The 18,429-nt window shown below is 54.5% G+C and overlaps 1 protein-coding gene across 13 annotated transcripts in view; it reads right to left on the bottom strand.

Annotated features, from left to right (window-relative positions):
* The window catches only part of SEMA4D (semaphorin 4D), a gene marked incomplete at its 3' end in the record, with an annotated part of 121,861 nt that overhangs the window by 68,604 nt on the left and 34,828 nt on the right, over positions 1-18,429 (bottom strand). The window contains exons 2-3 of one of the 13 annotated variants that reach the window (XM_082471260.1): positions 13,531-13,679; positions 13,243-13,397 (exon numbers count right to left, since the gene is read on the bottom strand). The exons of 7 other annotated variants lie outside the window; for them this stretch is intronic. Of the gene's footprint in view, positions 1-7,226; positions 7,375-7,869; positions 8,015-9,618; positions 9,939-13,242; positions 13,398-13,530; positions 13,680-18,429 lie in introns of those variants that run through there. 5 more of the 13 variants (XM_082471257.1, XM_082471259.1, XM_082471258.1 and 2 more) reach the window with 5 other exon arrangements.

The following is an 18,429-nucleotide window of genomic DNA, read 5'->3' as shown; positions in this document are numbered from 1 at the left end:
TACATGACGCAATTTCACACTAGATTTTATATTTTCTTTGCTGCTCAGTAATGGTTTCGTTTATCTTGTCTCCATAGGTGATTGTGAAGCTCCTCTTAGCACAAAACCACATCTTAACGGACCTACATTGGTTTCCTATGGCTGCTGTAAAATAATACCACAAACTTGGTGACTTCAAACAGCATAAATTTATTATCCCAACTGTTCTGGAGGTCAGAAGTCTGACATGGGACTCACTGGGCTAGAATTCAAGAGCTGGCTGCATTCCTTCTGGAGGTTCTGTGAAGAATCATTACCTTGCCTTTTTTCAGCTTCCAAAGGCCTCCTGCATTCCTTGGCTGGTGGCTCATTCCTCTACCTTAAAGCTAGTAAAGAGCACAGGCCAAAGAGCCCACTTGAGCATAAGGTTTATTTTGAGCTGAAGGCAACTGAGAACAGCAGATACAAGAAGAGCTCCCTGCCCTCCCCCATTTGCCTAAAAGCAGGACATAAATTCTCTCTGTAAAAGTGTACCGGAGATGACACTGAGATGAGTCTGCATAATTAACCTTACTAAACATCCTTTATCTACCATATGCTTCCTAGTCACCTTCCCACAATTTACTATCCCTAGGGACCCAACCCCCCTTGGCTTTGTCTTGTCACTTCAAAATTTATTGCCCTTTGTTAAAGTGATATATAAGCCCCAAGTCTAACGGCTTCTTTGGGTTTTTACTCCTTTTGTGTGAAGCCCCCTGTGCATATAACAATATTAAATTTTGTATGCCTTTCCCCCCATTAATCTGTTGTCAGTTTAATTCACAGGCCCCAATCACCGAACCTAAGAGCAGAGGAAAAGTTTTTCCTCCCCTACGCCAGCAGCACAGCATCTTCTCTCCTCTCTGCCCTTCTGACTCTCTTATTACGATCCTGTGATTACATTGAGGGCCTACCCAGATAAACCAGGATAATCTCCCTATCTCAAGATCCTTAACTTAAATCACATCTGCAAAGTCCCTTTACCATGTAAGGCAACACAGTCACTCCAGGGACTAGAATGTGGACGTGTTTAGGGACCTGCAGACCCCTTAGCAGAGCCCTACTGCCATTCAGTAATGTGGCCCTACAGGGCACAACTCCTGATCTTTCTCCTAGAAAAAAATTAGGTTTTTAGGTGGTCTCGCAATTTCTTGATACTGAAAAGTAATTAAGATTTACTTTTTTAATACTGGGAAGTCCAAACAAGACCCATCTGCCTTTCAGGGCTGAGTTAGCCAGCTGGCCTGAGAGCTAAGAGTCCACGTAGGTGCCGTGTTGGATGGGGGCGGCTAAGAGGGGAGACCGCCACTCCTGCACACCCTCCATGAGGTCAGACAGAGCTGGAGATGCCAACACAGAAATCCAGGCTAGGAAAAGTCAGGATGAGGGCAATCGTAAAGTAGCATGTGTTTTAAGAATGCTGGTTGAATAAAAATGCAAATGATTGTTAATAGGAACTAGAAAATAAGAAGGAAACCACACATTCCAAGGTAATCTTGACTTGATGAGTCATTCAGATGCAAATTTTATCCCAATTTTGGAAGGATTACAAACACCCCCATTCACAGCCCTATTCCTATGTTAATTCTAATCTCAGAACTCTCCCTCCACAGTTCCCAGCCTGGGCACTTTCCCGCCACTGTCTCTTTTTATGAGGCCCTTAAGCACAGGCAGCTTTTTCAAGCTGGCACGGCAGAGTTTCTGGTGTGTCTCTGGCCACCCCGCACCCCGCCCCGTCCCGGACCCCCAGAGACAGAGCCCTCCCCAGTTTTCGGACTTTCACACACTTGAGTCCTACTGGACTCAAGGCCCGTGGCCTTCATCGGCTTCTTACCAAGCACCTAGGAAAGGGAGAAACCAAGAGACCTAAGCAATCCAAACAATAAAGGGAGGTGACAAACACTTCCTGCCCTATATCCACATCTGCTGTGACACGTCCACAGGGACCTGAATCAGCTGCCCAGGAAAAGGACCCAGGAGCCTGTCCTGGCCAGCAGAGTACCTGCCCTGCATCACAGCCTCAGCCCTGGACGCCTGCTGACCTACTGGATGGACAGATGGACTTCTCACAAACTCCTCCAGTCCTCTAGAAGAGTGACTGGTCATTCAGGCCCTGGTCACTCGGGTGGGGGGATAGAAGGACACCTGCCTGCTTACTCAGCCCGCTCCCATTCAACTGAGCCGTGAGAAGCGGGAAAACAAAACACCATCGGCACGAATAATAAGAAAATGCTGGGATGCACTAAGTACTCAGCCGTACTGTACACATCTCCTTGTCAATGAAATGGGGATGACTGGAACTCATCCCAATTATTGAGAGGATTAAACAAGGTGCCACATGTCAGGCACTCAGAACTAAAAAACCAAACTCTGATGTTTATACATTCTTCTACCCGGTAGTTTATAGATCCTTCTGGATTCTTCTAGTAGTAAATAACAAATCATACCACCTGGAAAAAAGAAAGGAAGAAAAGAAAATGCTGAGCCTCTTGGCAGCAAATCCTAAAGAGCCAAGCCCCTGCCGCCCGGCCGAGCGGCCTCCCCTCTCCCGGGGCCACACTCGCCGGCCGGCTCCCTGACCCCACCCTGGCCACGGGCAGGACGGCGCTCAGGATGCGGTCTGGTCCGGCCTCCCCATCCTCACGGGGAGCTCTGCTGCCCAGGGCGTCTGTCCTGACACCTGGGTCTCCAGGGTGCAGCCCGGGTGGGCCCACAGGGACAGGCCGCGGGCAGCTGGGCCCACGGGGGCCACGACAAGGCGCCGTTCAGCAGCGGGACAAGGCCCCGCAGTGAGCCTCCCTCGGGCCGTGGAACACGCTTGCCCCATTCTTGTCCCTTTCAATGGCCAGCTGTGCTCCAGCGATGTGGGCCTGATTGTTCTCCTGTATGGGCTCATTCAGGGGGGCGGGCAGGGCCAGCCCAGGCCGAGGGAGGAGCCAGGAGCTCCTGTCCCCAAGGAGAAAGGCCCTTAGAGCCCTGCAGGGAGGGGGGAGGGGTCCTGCCGAGGGCGGGCCCCTCGGTGCCCAGGGATCACACAGGCCTGGCCACGCAGTCATCGAGGGCCTCTGGGCTCCGGGGCGAGGGTGGGGAGCTGCCTTTCTTCCTGGCTCCCCTGCAGGGCCCCGGGCAAGCCCCTCAGTCCCTCCGAGAGCCAGTGTTCGGCCTTGAAAACAGGGAGAGTTGTGGCATCTGGTCATGTGGTGGTTGCAAGGTGGCAGCGAGGGTGAACGGGGACGTGGTGCCTGCAGAGCACCTCTGCACCGCTGGCCAGAAACCAACGCGGGAAGAAGTGCTGGTGAAGGAGCGCCTCTTCGTCTCCTGACCACTGCCCGTGGGCACATCCTCCCACGAGTGGGCCTCACCCTGGGACCGCCACGCCGTCTGTGGGGTTGGCTGGGCGGGGGCACACGAGCACCAGTGCAGCACTGGCCGTCCCCCACGGGGCCCGAAAGGGGGCATAGAGTGGGGATGGTGGTGCCCACACATGGTCGTGAACAAACGCGAGGAGATGGGCAGACACCGCAGGCTCAGCCTCCCAGACACGGCTTCCACCCGGCACCCAGCACCACACCAACCTCCCCCTTCCCCAAAATGCAGCACCTGCACCTCTGCTGCTGCCATGAGCAACTCTGGGCTCCACGAGGGGAGGACACCGGCCTGGGACACAGCGGTATCTGGTGACAGCGGGCGCCGACCCACACGTGCTGCCTGCAACAGGCACAGACTCTGGTGTCTACCTCTGGCTATGCGGCCACCAGGACGGAGGACTGGCTGACAAGTCCTGGGCTGAAGGAAGCTGGGCCATGATGTGGGCAGACACAGACGACTACCACGCACACTGGGTGTCTGAGCCTCAGTCATAAGCTGGATTGGGACTGGCCGCACCCATCTGACGGACGGAGCTACACTGTATGAGAGGTCCACGCCCTGCCCGGGCAGGACAGCAACTTGCTCTGTCCCAGACCTCAATTCTAAAATCCCTTAAACGCAGCAACGAGGTCCATCCCACCTGCTGAAACAAACAGCGCCCAGGAAGCTGCCAGCACGATGGCCTTTGCCCTTTCTAGCTGGACGGTTCCTAATGAGCCACAGAGGCAGCGGGAGGGCGTCAGTCTGCGCTAGATGCAGTAAGACTGTGACAAGGGGCGGTGATGCAGACTCTGCAGGGAGCAGTCCCACCTGATCTCAGGCACCTGTCCCGTGACCTCTCACACCTTCCTCCCCCTCAGAGCCTTTGGTGACAATGCCCTGAGCAGCAGGCTTGGAGACAAGACGCAGGAGAAGCAGGAGGGCCACAGCTGGGATGGGCTCTGGGAACGCCACGCCCTGGGATGGCTTGGGGACGACTTTCAGAGCCTCCCAGGGCCTTGTGATGGTTCCCATCAGAAGTCCAAGAAGACATGCTCCGTGACTTGGCCGATGGAGCCAGGTGACTGTGACCCTCAGCTAGTGACAGAGCTGGGCTCATGAAATTAGGGAAAATATTAATCCAACCCATCATGAGTTAAAAGCTGCTCCAGTCAAACCAGCATTATGAAAACACTATTCTGTTCATGAGAAACACGAACGTTTCTGGCTTTAAAGATATTTTGAGGCAATGGACTGAAATATTCTTTATACTCATTGACTAGAATTATATATAATTTATGTATTGTAGTCTGCAACATGCTTTACAATTTTAGAATATTTTCATAGACTTATAACATATGAGCTATCTGTTTTAAAGAACAGGGTTTCTTTGAATCCTTTAAGGTCTGTTTGCTGAGAGTCAAAACCACTCTGGTCTGTAAATTGCCTACAAAGATGATTAGCTCTGAAGGCAATTTTCTTAAAGTAGCAGTAATATTAAAAGAAACACTTGGGGGCTTCCCTGGTGGCGCAGTGGTTAAGAATCCGCCTGCCAATGCAGGAGACACGGGTTCGAGCCCTGGTCTGGGAAGATCCCACATGCCACAGAGCAACTAAGCCCGAGCGCCACAACTACTGAGCCTGCGCTCTAGAGCCCACGAGCCACAACTACTGAGTCCGTGTGCCGCAACTACTGAAGTCCGCGTGTCCTAGAGCCCGTGCTCTGTAACAAGAGAAGCCACCGCAATGAGAAGCCCGTGCACCACAATGAAGAGTAGCCCCCGCTCCCCGCAACTAGAGAAAGCCCGCGTGCAGCAACGAAGACCCACCACAGCCAAAAATAAATAAATTAATTTTTAAAATTTTTTAAAAAAATAAAATCTGTATCTTAAAAAAAAAAGAAACACTTGAGGAAACACTTTTCTTCTGTGATTAAAGAGTTCACAAAAAAATTAAGGTACCAAACAAGAAGCTAAGGGTTTCAAATGGCAGCCTTTGCCTTCCACAAATAACGAGATGCAAAATTTAATTCCGCTTCCACTGAAAAGGTGCTCCTATGATCAGCACTAGCTCAGCAGACCAATCTCAAGATCTTTGCAGCCCACCGCAGACCTCAGGCCCCAGAGTGCATCAATGGGTCAATTCAATTTATGGTAAACAGCAAGAGAAGTGTCTATTTTTATAAACCTATTTACAGGTACTTGCACCTTTACAAAAAGTTAGCAAAGAACCAAATGCACAAATTTAGGTCCAGTGAAAACCAGCTGACCCATGTTCAAGCTCACCACATCTTAGCATCAATTTTAAGCATGAATTCAACTTTATTTGGCTCAAGAATGCTCCGTATAATAATTCTGCAGTCAGTGCATGGCCTTGGTCACAGCTGCCAAGAGCCAGCTAGGGTGAGGAAAAGCGCCAGGGACAAACCAGCCTGCCTTCAGTCTCACCAGGAACAGTCCAGACAGACAACGGAGGCCCAGTGGTTCATCATCTGCCCTCTGACCCGACCCTCCCTGTGTGGGCCACCCAGGACATGGGGCTTCTCTCCTATAGCCCCTCACCTGCACACACCCTACACACTGCTGTTCCCAGCCACGCTGACCCCTTTGGCCCTGTCCTCTGCTCGGGCACCTTCCACATATCAGCCACTCAGGGCATCCTCCACACCCTTCAAATGTGGCCCAATACCCTCTGGGTAACATGTCCCTGATTTTCCAGAAAAAAAGGAGGCCACGATGGACAGACCATCATGGGGGCTCTCAGGGGGTCTGCCTGGTGGACACGCCATCTTGGGTACTCTCGGGGGGGGGTCTGTGCAATGGACAGGCCACCCTGGGGACTTCTGGGGGTATGAGTGGTGGATGGGCCGTCACCCAGTTGGGGGAAACATGAGTTTCCAGGTAGACAACCCAAAGGTGCTGAGGCGAGGGCCCAGCATACCAGGGCCAGAGTCAGAAGAGAGATGTGGCCAGAGTGCTGATACCGAAAGGGTGACCCTGGGCTCTGGCCACAGTGCCTGGGACCAGGCTGTGTCGGGATGCCCCGGCCACGAGAAGGGGGCAAAGGGAGCCCAGAGGCAGGAAGAGTGAGAGGGCACAAATCACCTCCCGCCCAGAACTAGGGGTTCCTTCTCAGGACCGTAGGGTCCCAAACGCCTGGCCCCCTCAGCCCACCTGCCATCAAGGCTGCTTCCTGTGGGCATAACCCCTGGGTCGCTCTCACCATCTCCACCTCCACACCAGGCCAGTGCTTTCTGTTTCCAGCTTTCCTACCTGGACCTGCACTAAAATCCCATTAAACTGTGGCCTCTGATCAGCAACGCAGCACCAAGCTCCACCGCTGGGACAAAGGGCTGGGGGCTGGCAGTAGGGTGACTTCCTCACGCGGGGGGCTATCACCCAGCAGGGCAGGGAGGAGGCAGACGTGGGGGACCGACAGTGCCTCCCGGGGCACACGCCCCACAGCTGGGTTTAAACGTCTCTCTTCCCCACTGGACACGCAGCTCGATGTGCACATGCCCGAACCGTGCAGGTATGGACTTGTTGACTGTCATAGGCGAGGCTGGCGAGCTCGCATGTTACTAATGCCCCCTCCCCGGCCAGGCCACCGGGAGCGCGTCACACGTCCTTCCCACCCTTGCCGGCCACAGTCTCTGGGCCCCAACTAGGTTTACTTCCCCTGTGTGGCCTGAGTCATGGTCAGTGCCACAGCAATGGGAGGGGCTCCGTGGGACGGAGGCCTAGGAGCTGCCCGGCACCCACCCACAGCCCCACCGGCGCAGAAGGAGTGGCTTCATGTTCTCAAGCTCCCCAGTGTCTATTAAATGTAAACAGCTCTGCAAGGAGCACTGAACTTCTTACTTGGTCACAGCAGCACAGGAGGAGTTATAAGGAGGCCAAGTGCCTGCAGAATCTCAGGAGCCGGGTGCTTGCAGCAAGGAGAGGCGAGTGCCAGCGCGATCTGAAACATCAGAAGAAACTGCCCGGCCAGGGCCACCTCCTCTGCTGGCTGGAAATACGGAGTCCAAGGTGAAATTTGGAAAGACAGATGAGTTTCACTTCTGCAGGCACCCAACAGCTGGCAAAGAATCAGCACCACACACCCACCCTCCCCCCCTCGAGCTCTTGTGTCAAAACCCACTCGTGGGGGTTTATGATCCACGCAGGCCTGGAGGGGATCAGCACTAGACACTGCCCGGCATGGCCGGGGTCCTTGGCCCACCCTCCTCACCCCTTCCCAGTAAGGAAACAGACAGACCACCAGGCACCGACCCTGGATCAGCCCTGGGACCTGGTTCAAGTGCACCAGGCAAACACCCACCCCTCGGTGTGCCAGGACTGTCTGCAAACCCTGTCACGAGCAGCGAAGCCCGAGTCTAGAGGACCCGAGTGGCCCAGGAGGAGCACGGCTAACAGCGGGCAGACGCCACCCCTGCAGCAGCGCCCACTGCTCCCCAACCTCCTCCCTCCTTCCCACGGGGCCGGCTCCCGGCCCTCCACCCACAGGAAGCCTCCTGGTTCACCTTCCACTGACTGCACAGCAGATGTCCACGGTCCACTCGTTCCTGCAGAGCCTCCCGCCACCCAGGTGTCTGGGGGACAAATGAGCCCGCCTGCACAGTGTATCCTGCACCCCACCCACCCGTGGCTGCCACCCGAGGAGCAGGCTGGGCCACCAGCAGCTGCCAAAGGAGGACCTTGGCAAGGCAGAGTGACAGGACAGCCCTAGGCCTGCAGCACCTACGCCCTCCCCCCGCCCCACCCCACCCCCTCCTCTGCTGAGCCCAGCTTCCTTATGTGAGTCTGTTGTCATCCTGTGTGGGGTGAGGTGCGTGCAGCTCAAGGCACAACTCCACCTGCAGTGTGGGCGGGGCTAGGGCCACAAGAGGGTCAGCACAGACCCTGACCACACCAGGCTCCCAGTGTGGGTAGAGTCAGGCCAGCTTGGGCAGCACAGTGGGAGCTTGGGCACAGAGGGTGTTTGGGGGACACAGAGGACACATGGGGAAACAGAGCACTGCTGCTCAGAGGGCCCGAGTCAGTGCCCAGGTGTGAGCTCCTGAGGGCAGCCGTCAGACACAGGGTACCTGGGAACAGCCGCATTCACACACGCCAAGGGCACATGCACCCCGCCACGTACACACACGCCCCACCAAGTGCAGAGTACTAGCACCCACACCCAGAGAAAAGCCACACCATGGCAAGTCCCCGACACAACGGTGGAGCCAGTGCAATGTATTATCTTTTCACTCCCCCATGATAAACTTGTTCTCTGTTTAGCGCCTTTTCCCTTGGACACTACTATTTCACTTGTTTAATGATCTTTAAAAATTCTGAAAAAAAAAAAAAAAAAAAAAAAAAATTCTGCACGCGCAGAGGGGTAATTTTACGCAATGCGATGGTCGTTGTGTCCTTTTCCACCTGGCCCTCCCTCCAACCTCCACCATACCTTTGTGCCCACTGCCCCTGGCAGCACAGCCACCGTGTGTCCACCCAAATCTTCCTCTGCCCAGGAGCCATGAGACCCACGTAAATGTGGACACACAGTCATGAGTGCATATATAAGAATAGTCGTGTAACATCTCACTGTGAACACAGAGCTCAGCAAGGGGGGGGGGTGGTTCCTTCATCAGCTATCGAAACACACTGTACATACAGCTGCTACCAATGTAAAGGTGGAAAATGGAAGACAAACAGGCCAGTGGTATGGAATGGAGAATCCCTGAAGGGAACCAGTTTACATGAGACCATACTATACCACAGAGCTGAAGTTCAGTTCATTGATCAAAGGATGGATTACTGAATAATCAGTGCTGGTACACTGGAAGGAAATAAAACCGGACTCCCCTCCCTCAAGCATCTTACTCTATATTATGCAAAAGCATTTTAGACACGCTCAAGAGCAGAATTTGTACACAAAACAATAAAATACCTGCCAGGAAATCAAGAGACAGACTGTGGAATCTTCCTAACAAACATGGGTACCTAGAAGTCATAAAAGGAAAGAAAGACATATTCGACAATAAAATGATTTAATCTGGATGGCAAATGACACGTTAATAAAAGTAATTAGCAAACAACAGAACTGGGAATAAATGTTTTCTAGGCAGAAAATCAACACCATTTGTAACAAATAAACAGCCCCTACAAATGGATAAGGGAGGGGGAAACACCCTGAGAGAAACAGGGGCAAAGAACACAAACAGGCATTTCACAGACGGAGGGATCTTTTGAGCAAAGATCCTAAACTCACCAGATTCAAGGAGACACATGTCAAGGAACAAAGCTGCAGCTCTGCCCCTCTCAGACTGACAAAGTCGAAAAGACTGCTCATGCCCGCCGCCGAGACAGCGTGTAGGATCAGGGTACACACGCATCCAAGCAGGGAAGAGATGGGCTGCTAGATCTTTTTGAAAAGTTATCTGGCACGATCTACGAAACAAAGAGACACACACCCTGCCCCAGCAGTGCCACTCCCTGAAATCCACGCCTGAATAACAGCCCCATGCGTGTGGCTGGGGTATTTACGGTAGCACTGTTTACACTGGCTGTGTTCTTTTCCTGTGGCGGCTCTAACAAATGACCATAAACCGGGTGGCTTAGAACAACAGAAATCTATTCTCTCACAGTTCTGGAGGCCAGAAGTCTGCAATCAGCTTCACCGGGCTGAAATCACAGTGTCAGCAGGGCCGCGCTCCCTCTGGAGACTCTGAGGGAGAATCCTTCCTTGCCTCGCCCAGCTTTTGGTGGTTTGTGGCATTCCTTCGTTTGTGGCCACTGTATTCGTCAGAGTCCCCAGAGAAACAGAATCAATAGGATGTGTATATACAGAGAAAGAGATTTATTATAATGAATCTGATCACATGACCATGGAGGCTGGAGAGCCCTGAGATTTACAGTCAGCAAGCTGGACCCAGGAGAGCCGAGGGGACAAGTTCCATCTCTGAAGACAGGAGAAGACCAATGTCCCAGCTCAAAGACAGCCTGGCAGAGAGAGGGAATTCTCCCTTACTCCGCCTTTCTCCTCTATTCAGGCCCTCAACTGATTGGATGAGGCCCTCCCACACGGGGGAGGACAATCTGCTTTAGTCTGTCTACAGATCCAAATGCTAATCCCACCCAGACACGCCCAGGATCAGGTTTGACTACGTATCTGGGCACCCATGGTACAGTCAAGCTGACACACAAAATCAGCCATCACACCCACATCACTCTTAATCTCTGCTTCCATCTTCACATCACCTTCTCCTCTAGTCTTTCACATCTCCCCTGCCTCCCTCTCATAAGGACACGTGTGATGGCATTTAGGGCCCATCAGATAACCCAGGATCACCTCCTCCTGCAAGATTCGTAACTGAATCACATCTGCAAAGATCCCATCGCTAGAAAAGGTAACACGCAGAAGTTCCAGGGATTAGAATCTGACTTCTTTGGGGGCCATTCTTCAGCCTACTACATAGAACCAAAAAAGCCATCTTGGAGCCTGAGTGAGTGGCTCCACGTGGGGCCTGATCCAAGTTCATCATGAACACTGACCAGTCGGTAATTAACCCCCCGCCCCCCCCCCGCCCCAAACATGGCCAAGAAGACAAAGACACACGATCTTGTCTCCATAATGAACACAGCTGGGCCTCTCTCAGGTTCTAGTAAGGACACTTTGCTGCCCATGGCATTCTCCTGCAGAAATGAGTGCCCCCTTTGACTCAAAGGCATGGGCCATCTGAGACCCTGGAGAGCCATGTCTTTCCAACGAGGCAGCAAAACAAGGCAATGAAGGCATGAAGAGTATCTGTACAGGGCTTACATAGAAGGATGGAGGCACCCCCTTTCCAAACCCACCTTCTCCTCCCCAAACCAAGCTGGGCAGAGTCCTCAGAGCCAGCCATGCCAGGGATGGGAGGGGGGCGCTCTGCCTCACCCACATTCCTGCCGCTCTCTCCCCGCCTCCAGACAGCTTAAGGCCCCGCCACTCACACCGAGGGGCTCAGCTGGACAAGACTCACATCCCTGCGTGCCACCCACATCCTCTTCCTTCCCGTACAGCCACCTGTCCGAGTCTCCCATCAAGGGCTATCTCACCCCAGGGGCCCACCCTCGTGTCCCCCCCAGGCCAGCCTCACCGATGGACGCCTGCTTGAGGGACATCTCCAGGCAAGGCAGCCTGCTCTCTGGGAGAACCTGCTGCTGAGCTTCAGCTGGGAACTACCCCTCGGGGCCACTCCTTGGACATCTCACCAACTCCAGGCACAGGCTCCTAGGGCCTCCTCCCCTCCAAACTTCACGTGTCCCCAAGCCACACTCCCCGTCTCCCAAGGTAGGGATGCCTCCTAGACAGCCCGGATGGAGCTGGCCTGTAAGTGGACCCTCCATCCTTCCAGTTGCTCAGCCAAAACCTCAGTGTGTCCTCGGCCCCCACCCCATCCCCGATCCAACCTGGCAGCAAGTCCCCTCAGCTCCACCTCCAAATAAGTGCCCAATCGGGCCATCCTCCCACCCCTACTGCTATACTCTGGCCCAAGCCACCACGTCTCTCCCTGGATCACCTCACAGCCTCCTAACAGGGTGCCCTGTTCTACCTTCCAGGGTCCATTCTTCCTAGAGGCCTGTGGTCCTGTCCAAACCCTTGGCTCTCAGGGCTCCCATCTCAGCGTCCCTGAGCACAGATAAACTCACCATCTACCTACCTCTTCTCCTCTCACCTGTCCCTCCTGCACACTCCTGCCTCAGGACCTTTGCACCTGCTGTCCCCTTTGCTTGGAACACTCCTCCCCAAACCCAGGCCCAGCTCCTGTCTTTTCTCAACGAACTGCCCCTTCTCCGCTTGACTTCTCTTCTTTGCACCCACCACCATCTCACCCCCCCATATCTGACTTACTGATCCTCTTTGTGGTCCGTCCTCCCCAACACGAGAAAGCTCTCTCCACTGTGGAAAGCCCAGTGCCTAGAGCATGTGGGGCACAGCTCAGGAGTTCAGTATGCTGTTCGAGTGATGGGCCCCAGAGGAACCTGTCCCTCCTCGGCTATCAGGGAGAGCTGGGGCTCCACACCCTGGGCCAGCCGTGCCCTCCCGCCATGGGCGCAGGGCCGCCCTGGGGGCCACAGCTTGCCCGCACTCCAAGTGTGCACGAACACCACAGGGCAGGGCAGATGTGGAACCCGGAAGCCTGTGCATGCCGTGAAAACGTGTCGGACGCACCAGAAAGGAGATTACTGAAAGGCTGTTTCACTGGCTTCACCCATGCACATGACAGCATCACCACATGCTCACTCTTTTCAGAGAAAAACAGGCTTTTGTGGGATATAAATAGCCCAGCCAGATGTGGGAAGGCCTGTGGGTCTCTCCCAGGACTCGGGCCACGTGCCCTGCAGCTACTCAAACAGCAGCCCACATTCACCAGCTTGTCAGTGGGGCTTCCAGGGGCGGAAGAGGGTTAAACGGTGGTCCCTCCTCCCACCAGATCAGTGGCAGGAGTTCATCAAAGCCATCGCGGACACACAGGCTCGGCACGCCAACCAGCACGCACAGGCCACAGTTGTAAGTGGAAGATCAGGCCAGATGCACTGCACGTTTCTTCATTCACAGAAATCAGGGAGACGAAAGCCCAGACAACGGGGAGCCAGAAAACAGGGAGCCCGGAAAACAGGGAGTCCGGATAAGGCGCAGCCTGAATGACAGGGAGCTGGGATAGCCTTTCAGGGGAGCAGCGTGCTCAGCAAGGCCAAGTGCTCGGTTCCCCGTGCAGGAGAAACACCATCTGAGCACAGAACCCATTTCTTGGATGAGGCCCAGTGGTCTATGTGTAATTGTCTGCAGAAATGCAAAAACAATAGCACTTACAGCTGGTTTCAAGGTATTCTCAAAGCCTGATACACCTACCTGTTCCTAATCTGTGCCTCCCAGCCTATGGGCTGGGCCTTGACAGAAGGGGGAACCCAAACACAGAGGGTATCAGAGAATAGCCGAGATCTGTGCCCCCCACAGAAACACCAGGTGGGCCGCACACGTGACCACGTGCATGATTTCAGGTGTGCCTACAAGTCACATTGAGAGTAAAAACAAATAGGTGAAGTTAGTTTTAATAATATGTTTTATTTAGCCCAATACACATCGAAAGCACAATCGCTTCAACACATAATTAATAGGGTCGTGGACAGGATATCCTACCGTTGCTTCTGAGTCTAGGTCTCCACAGCCACAGCGCTGCTCGGCTCTGACCGGCCACCCGTGGAGCGCTCCTCACCCCGTGTGGTGTCGGCCACAGCACTGGACAGCACAGGCCCAGGTGTGGCTGGAGGTGTGGAAGCTTCCAGTCACTATGAATGGACCCGACAAGATCAGAGCTGGGGAGAGCTATGGAGGGAGGTCCTAGACGCAGCCCTCTGTCCACCCTGGTCCTGGTTCCCTGGAGCCCCGTCCTTAGCAGGAAGGACAGAGCACCAGCACCCACGGATGCTCTCTCACTAGACACTGACCAGGGCAGCCCCTGAGCTGGGCGGTGCTCAAGCCCTCCGTCCTGTTACAGCAGCTTTTGGACACACCGCCTTATACATGCTTTCTTGTCAGTGACCTGTTGCTCCTGTAACATAGTCTGCTCTGTAGGCCTTGAGAGGACACATTTGGGCTAATACCATGCACAGACCAGCGTTAGGATAAAGTTCCTTGTATGTAATTTTTACATTAAAGAGTCATGAACTTTCAGTTCCTCAGGCCAGTCTCAGAGACTAAAAGCTCAGACCACTCACCATTAGTTAGAGTAGCACCCACAGGACCCTGGATGCCCTCGAGGGCTGGTCCTGGGAGCTTGTCCAGGTGACAGCCTCACAGGGCTGCAGCCAGAGGACCAGAGAGACCCTCCCTGGCCCTCTGACACATGCAGAAGTAATTAACTCCCATTTCAGAGTCACTTAATTACATCTACAGTCATCCTGCTCTCAGCTCTGCAAGACACTAAATGCCATTTGCTAAAAATAAAGCACACCTCTGACGGGCAGGTGCTCTATCTCATGTCCATGGAGCCCCCTGCCTCTGGGGGCCACCCTGGTACCCAGGCAGCACGCACAGCGCGCTGTTGGTAAGAATAAAACCGTGGGATTCACGACGAGGCAGCACCAAAACAAAAACCCTCCGAGTAATTCACTTCCTGCACTCAAGTTCTCACCATAAGCAGGACCACCAGGCTTTAAGAGTTTGAGTCAAAGGGGAAAAAGTGACGGATGAGACATAAAACTGTACCCCGCAGACATCCACAGGAACCCTATCCTGGGAGGCCGCAGAGCTCCTCGCGGCCCCTGCTGTTCCATGCTTCGGGGAAGCCCGCAGGCAGGTGACGTCCCCAAGGTAGGCGCCCCAGCACCGCCAACAGACCCACGCCTTGAAGCCAGGCCTCCCAGACCACCTGGTCCCCGTTCTCATGGGAGGACACACAATCCCAGCGGTCAGCTCCTCGCAGAGGCTGACCTTGGTTCACCGCACGTCCCCGGGACTCTCGTCACAGAGACAGACGGGCCCGCAGCAGCAACACAAGGACATACCTGCTCCATCCTCACCCAGAGAACCCACCCGCACGATGTTTCCGTACGAACCCCTTCAAAGTGGCAAAGTTGATCCCAGAAATGAGTTGTTTTCTTCACTTCAACACAAGTTCTAGAGTATTTTTTAATCTTCCTAAGCCTTTCCTTTTCAATTATCTTTTGTAAGCCGTCTATTTACAGTGTGACAGGTAAAGCCAAGGGGAGATTCCTAACATGGGGGCGGGGCGGTTCCCAGGGCCGGGGAATCCAGGCAGGGCCAGCAGCGTGGGGAGCAAACACCGAACGCTCCCTCCAAGAACAATTCCATCAGCAGGACGGGCGTCTGGAGAGGACGTGGTACTTAAATGTCTTGTGTACACACTGAAAATAAAAGTCACTCCTGGAAACTCCTTCTAACGCAAGCATGTCTGGACAGACTTTTAATCCAGGCCTCTCTCCGGGACACGCACAGACGTCTGCGGGTCTGAAGTGGCTGTGGCCCCCCCCCAGCTCGGGGTGTGACTGACGGGACTGGCACCTGACATTTCCACCACCCTCCTCCACTGCCAGGTCCAGAGCTGCCAGCATAGGTCCTGCTCACTTTGTTAGCTCTTCTGGAAGCTGATTCTTAGGCTGCTGGCTCCCAGCCCAAACAAACAGAATCGCTCCCTCAGAAGCTCTCTTCTCTCCTGGCTTAATCAGAGCAAGTAAAGGCGACGAAAGCTCAAGAAGTGCCCAAGGCGGACCCTGAGCTGAAGATGGCCCTCCAGGGCCACAGCGGGTGCCAAAGCTTCAAATCCAGTTTAGATCTGACTGCCAGGGTGTGAGACTGGAGGTCCCGGGTTGCCAACGCCCCCGCAGGGGAGGAGCAGCAACAAAGGCAGTGATGGATGGAAAGTGAAGAGGCTTGGAGCTAGCGTTCATGCCAGCGCTGGGCGGCAACCCCATTCTGCAGCCCTGGCCCTTCCCCTCCTGGACCTGCTCCCGCAGCGTGGCCTCGAGCGGCCCTTCTCCTGCCCTGGCCTCTGCAGCCGCAGCTCCCAGACAGACTGTGAACCCTCCAGCAGAACCGCCTGAGCTTTCTGACACCAGCTTCCCTCCCCTGCTCTCCAGTCACCAGCTGGTGCCAGGAGCGTAACAAACAGACGAAGCTGCTCACGGATGGGAGGAACACCTACGGCAAGACCTGGGCAGGAGCCACCTCTAACAAGAACCGCGCTCTGCAGGCGGATTTCATCCCCTACCTGACAATCGGTGTCACCAAACATTTTAGCAACTGGGATGTGGCTTCCTACTACCGTCTGGGATGGCAGAGTCTGAGACAGAGTGAGAAAAGGGGACACGTGAGCAGGGCAAACCGTGAGCCAGAACCCCTTACCCCCTATCCTACACACAGACTAAATGTCCCAGCCACGCAACAGGCCCCCGGGACTCAGTCATGGGGTGCGGCTCACCCGGCCAGGAGGGACCAGGTGCGGCATCTGCGTGAACTGGGAGCAAAGAGCATCATTTGCACCTCGATTCCGTCCACGCCACTCCCCTTGGCCCCGTGACACTGAGCATGAGCTCCTGGAGGTGCAGAAGGAGTGGGGGCGGGTCAGGCCTTGCTAGCCATGGTGTGAGCGATAACAAAGGTCCCAAACTGGCCCCTCATTCAGAATCATGTGGTAAGAAACTGCTGGTGTTCAAGCTTAGTATTTCAACAATGCTTAAGTTTTAAAGTGAATTACGAACGTAAAAACCAAAATCAGAAGAAGAGAAAAGGGGGGGGGGGAGGAAGAGGGGGAGAGTCAAAGCAAGAAAAAAGAAAGGAAGAAACCAAAAGTGTCGTGGAATCTGTGAGAGTTTTTAATAACCGTGTAATCAGGGCGGGGCTACTAAACGCCCCCCAGTCAGAGCCCAGGAGGAGCAGGATGCTGAGAAAGCCCCTTGCCGGGGCTCCTTCCTTCCACAGCGCTCCTGGCCTCCCTCAGGAGGCACCCCAAGCCCCCGACCAAGCCCCACCGAGCAGCTCAAGGGCACAACACCGTAGATGGCCAGCGCCCCCTCGCCCGGCCCTCTGTCCCCAGAGCCGCTCCTGAGTGCGGCAGGTCCTTCCCATCCATCACAGCCCAGCTCACATGTGCCTCCCCTGGAAGCAGGTCCCCACGGGAAAGGCCTGGGCGGGGCAGGGCGGCCCCGCTGAGGTTTCAGCGCCCAGGTGGCTGAAGCACGCGGTCGAGGCAGCCACCTGTCTGCCGCCACGACAGACCCACTCCTTGCAGAGCTCAGCCTGACCGTCTTGATTGCACCTGGCCCTGCGATCGGCAGGGAGACCGCGCCATCCCTCTGTGACCCTGGAAGGGCGCACTGCACAAGACTCAGATAAGACGGGGGCCCCATTCGCCTAGGGCAAGGTGAGACACGGGTCCCCGAATTCCACTCTGTGCCTTGTAGTGATGGGCAGAACAGCCTGTCCCTACAGAGAAATCGGAACAAAACACTTGTTACCCGACTCTGGTTCAGCTTCTCTCCTTCCCCCAGGCCTCCCTCAACCCACCGTGAGGCTGAGCACTCGGATGGCCGCCCTGAGAACAGGCCGGCCTTGTGGGACACATCCTCCAATCTACCACCCCATCACTCTTCATCCCCACACCCGGGTCCTAATAGCCTTGTCTACACCTCCCTACCAAGGAAAAACCCAGTTTGCCGATCCCTGGCATGCTCGCCCGTGTCATGGGCACACATGTCTCCACTGCAACAGCTGCCTCCTTGGTTCCCCCACGATAATCCTTCCTAATAAAGCATCTTATTACTAAGTCTGGCTTTGTTTTCCATGTGACAACTGATTACAAATGACTTGAAGCCCAAAACACATGGGTCTGATGGACAGGTGAGACCTCTGACTTCCACCTTCCTGAAGACCCATAGGGTTCCATAACGTCCCACCAGTTCAGGGTCACGGTACAAACAGGGACTGGTTCAGGAGTCAACTCAGGGGCGTGTCTGAGACCTCAAGTCACAGCTGTTCCTGGGGGCTGGCAGGCAAGAGAAACAGGGGGAAGCAACATCAAAGGAAAATCACACCACTCACGTACACCCAGTGTCCCACTCGCTGTGGAAAACTCAGCCTTTCCTTGGAAACATCAAACACAGCACACGGGACCTTTTGCTTAAGCTGACACCCCTCCAGGAGGTGGCAGGGCTCCATGGGGCCATCCAAAGCACGACACACAGTGTATCCAGGACCCCTGCTCCCCAGGCCCCTGCAGGGAGAGAAGTTCCCGGCGGGAATACTCCCACCACCAACAAATGCTTGCCCTCATGCTCTGGGCGGCGGGCGGTCACTGCTGAACTGGTCACGGCTCTCCTGAACACAAAAGATTCTCTTCTAAACATGTTGCAACCAAATGTGTGAAATGAAGTGTTCATCTCACTGGTAATCAGAATAATACAAATTAACACAAGATGCCATTCTCCCCCTACAGAATTAACAACGAAAAAATGATAAGGCTCAATGGTGGTGAGGAGGTATGAGTCCCTCCCCAATGTCAACAGGAAGCCTCTTCAAGAA

Source organism: Balaenoptera physalus (assembly GCF_965194825.1).
Source record: "Balaenoptera physalus genome assembly, chromosome: 7".
NCBI classification, from domain to species: domain Eukaryota; kingdom Metazoa; phylum Chordata; class Mammalia; order Artiodactyla; family Balaenopteridae; genus Balaenoptera; species Balaenoptera physalus.
Note: the sequence above shows the minus strand (reverse complement) of the source record. Positions and strands in the feature narration are given on the sequence as shown.